This window comes from Musca autumnalis, unplaced genomic scaffold, assembly GCF_047663935.1.
Source record: "Musca autumnalis isolate F117 unplaced genomic scaffold, ASM4766393v1 scaffold_3, whole genome shotgun sequence".
Taxonomy (NCBI): Eukaryota; Metazoa; Arthropoda; class Insecta; order Diptera; family Muscidae; genus Musca; species Musca autumnalis.
This window is the reverse complement of record NW_027411866.1, coordinates 152917581-152921889: the sequence shown is the minus strand read 5'-3', so window position 1 is coordinate 152921889 and position 4309 is coordinate 152917581.

Here is a 4309-nt window from a genome sequence, read left to right as displayed (position 1 = left end):
GTTACCTGCAATCAAAAAAAAAATGTAAATGTTATTCTTTATGTACGTGTATAAATTATTAAATTTAAAGTTAATAAATTAAATTATTAAATAGAACAATTTTCAATTTCATATTTTTGCGGGATATTTGTTTCTACATTGTACTCCGAATAAATTAAAACAGGGCGGTGTATAATGTTAATTGTTGCTGTAAACGTATATGATAGGTTTGTTAATTCCCTTCATAGTATTGAGGATATATTAAGTTTGTCCGTCTCTTGCAATAACTACAGCGCACACTGGTCGAAACCATTGATCTAGCGGCGCGAAAATCAAAAAAGCAAAGTATAAAATCGCGAAATGTTTCCCATTGTATCGATTACAGACATTCTGCTGACTAAAATTTTGTTTTCACTTTTTTGTTGTTGTAAATATTCAGTTATTAACTGTTAAGTGCAAGAAATTTTGATGCATCAGATTTTAACAAAATTTTTGCTAAAAACCTGATTTATTATTTGTTGAATTGTTTAATAAATTCGTAATAAAACTAAACAAAGTTTATTTTTTATTGATAGGGGAAGGTGTAAGTTAAGTTAAAAAAAAACTGTTTCGGGCCTGAAGTTACATAGTTATCTAGCAATAAATTTTCAAAAATTATTATTTTTTTATGTTTTTAGTGCAATATACTTTTGTTGAATGGAGCGTAACTACCAAGGTCCACTGAGGTTCAGTTTAATTTTTTTACTAATTAATTTGGATTTCCTAGGTTCCGAATAACCACAATTTAGCTGCAAATCTTGCTGATAAATGGTCTTGAAAAATAGCTTAAATCCTCAAAATACACAAAATCTCTCGGTACAGTTATATGGAGGCTATATCAAAATGTAGACCTATGTTCACAAATTTTGGTGGAGAAGATGTATAACCAACGAGAACCTCCTATGCCACAATGCAGCTTATTTGGTCTGAAAATGTAGACAAAATCCTAACAATACCGAATGTTGGGAGGTACCGTTATATGGGGCCTATACCAAAATATTAGCATATGTTGTTCATATTTAGTTCATTATTACCTACGGACACAGCCTGAGTTTGTGCAAAATTTCAGAAAGATATCGCCATTCGTTTCCAAGTTATTAATTTCGGGCCGCTAGATCAGTGATTTCGACCACTGTGCAGCGTTCGAAATTTCGAGCAGTCAACTTTGCACAAATGTAAAGTCGCGCTTGCGCATTTAAATCATGTTCTTTATATTTTGTGAAACGGTTACATATATTGACAGTAATTCCCCATGCTTACTTTTTTAATTTATTTTTTTTATAATTTTTTAAAATTAATTTAAAAAGTATCCAAAAATATAGGTTTCAAAAATGTACCCTACCATCGAGGGGGAGGGGGGAGGGTTTTCAAGGAAAGATTTTTTTATTTGCTGACAGATGAGACTTAATATACATATATATCAAAACTTGTTTAAATGTTTACCTTTTTCATACATAAATATAATTCACACGAGAACAATGTTATGAAGATTTCTTGTCGGCCACTGTTTTGTCTTAAAGTAGCCTCTTTCGAGGTAGACATTTATTTTCATGAAACTATTAAGTAAGTTTATCGTACGCATATAAATATGTTTAGCAATTTCAAATATTCCAAACCAGAAGAAAAAAAGATTGGATGAATTATTAATTCTTGCAAATTTAAGATTTGTTGATTTTTTGTATGCGTCATATGGGGACAATATCAAAACGTAGACCTATATCCACAATTTTTGGTGGAGAATGTTTGCGTCCACTGGGAACCCCAAATACCAAATTACACCTAATTTGGCCTAATTTAAACCCCCAAAATACTGAAAATCGGGAGGTACCTTAAAAGGGGCCTATGCCCAAACGTGGACCTATGACCACAATTTTTGGTGGAAAGGTTTAGTGATCACTAGAAACCCTAAGTACCAAATTACAGCTAATTTGGAAGGCAAGGGTGGCTTAAATCCTCAAAATACCGAATATCAGGAGGTACCGTTATATGGGGGCTATACCAAAATATTAGCCGATGTTGTTCATATTTAGTCCATTATTACCCACGGACACAGATTGAGTTTGTGCAAAATTTCAGAAAGATATCTCCATTCGTTTCCAAGTTATTAATTTCGCTCCGCTAGATCAGTGATTTCGACCACTGTGTAGCGTCAACAATAATTGAGATAGAACGCTAAAATTTTTCACCCGAGTGTATTTTTTCCATAGGCAGGACAAGCTTGAAGATGGACTATATAGGTCCACGTTTTTGTATAGCCCCATATAACGGTACTACCCGATTTAAGGTATTATGAGGATTTTAGCTACATTTTTAGTATGAAGGGTATATTAAGTTTGTTTTTCTGTTTGTAACACATCGAATTAATCATTTGCGACTGTAAAGTATATACACATAGCCCAGAAAGTCTGCGTTCACCTTGCTACTTTTCAAAAATGATACTAAAACATTATATAAATGGGTAAATGAATACAGTTTTTCTTTCATAAATATTTTATTCGGACTCTTTAGTACAAGAATACAAAGAAAAATTCCAGAAAATACATTACTATTATGACGATTGCGGTATAAAAGTGTTACATGGCTAAATTAGTGCCCCAAAAAGTCTGCGTTCACTTTGTGTGTTGTAATAGTACTCGTTAGGTGAGTAGAGTTGGACAATCTCGTTCCTTTTGCGATTCGATCTTTTTCGTTCCGTTCCGCAAAAGGAACTGGGTCGTTCAGTTAGTTCCATAGTTCCTTTAGTACCATCCTTACACCCATACTCGTTCACTCAGTTCATATCGTTCGTATTTCTTCTTCATCAAAAAAAAAAAAGAAAAATAAATTGTTTTCGGCTTTCTTCATGGTAGATTACAAATATTTAAAACAAATTTACAATCGTTTTGCTAATTAAAAATACTTCAATTGCTTTTTTTAATTCCGCAAAGATCAGTTTAGTAAGAAATGAAAAACGAAATGACACTATGATATTTCTTATACACTAATAAAAGAAAAGGAGAGAGAGACAACTGATGGTAAATGAACTGATGGAACTAACTAAAAGAGAAGAGCAAAATGAATATGAGAAAAACGAACGAGGGAGCAAAAGGAACTAGCTGAACCGCATAGTGGGACCTAGTACCGGTCGTTCCTTTTGTGGAGTAGTTCCTTTGAAATAGTTCGTTCCGGAACGACACAACTCTATAGGTGAGTGAGGGGAAATCCATAGGTGTCTTCAATAATTCAAGGATAGCTCAGTTACCGTATGATGAGCAGTGAAGGTGGAGAAAAGAACAAAAAAATAAAATACAACAGTATCAGTTTAAATATTAAATAATATGCTGGTTTATTGGTGATGTTTATTCCTTTTCAATTCAACAAAAAAGATTACCTTGTAATCTGGGGTGGCGACAGAGGCTGGTTAATATTAACGCGAGACATTTGGTTAATACGCGACAAGTTAACTATTCAACGATTGACTGACAAGTGAACGCAGAGAATTGCAGCGATCGCAGAGGATCTGAGTCGATTTATGAGGGGCACTACAAACTTTCTGCCATAGGCAACTCGCAGTGTCGCCAGGTGTCATTTGACATTTTTATGGAAAGTTTGACAGTTTTTATCCTAAGCATACTCAGGTCAGTTTGACATATCGCTCATTTACTCAAAGAGTGACATAACTAAAAAAATGCGTTTTCTGAGTTAGCAATTTCTATTTTTTCTAAGACTTTTATCTTGTGTCAGATTTCCTTGCCTATATCTCTAAAACTCAACGAGATACAGCCAATTTACTACGAGTTTGGCATAATTCAACAAAAAAGTTTCTTGAGTTTATGAAGCACTAAAACACTTCAAATCATGCTCGATCTTGCACAGAAATTTAGGTCTGATATCTGGCAACCTGCTTGCAAAATATGGCACAAGTAGTTATTTTATTATTTGTGTAATACAGGGCAATCATGAACAAAAAGTCCGTGCAGAATTTGTTCCCTTTTCCCAATTTCAAATTTTTTTATTTCCATATTTATGTTCAAAAAGGGAATATTTTTGTCGATTCGGCAAAAATATTCCATAATTAAATGATCCTAGTAGTTTTCAAGGTTTTAAAATAATGATTTTAAAAGAATTTCACTTTTTAAAATTATTTTCCGTGCGGAAAATTCCGAGGGAAATATTCATGATTGCCCTGATAGTATTTTTAAGTTGGGAAGCCAAATTTCAATCGCCAACTTGAAACGCGTTTTTCTCGAAACTCCATTTTTTGAGATGTATCACACTTTGAGTAAATGAGCGAAATGACCATGTGTTGGGT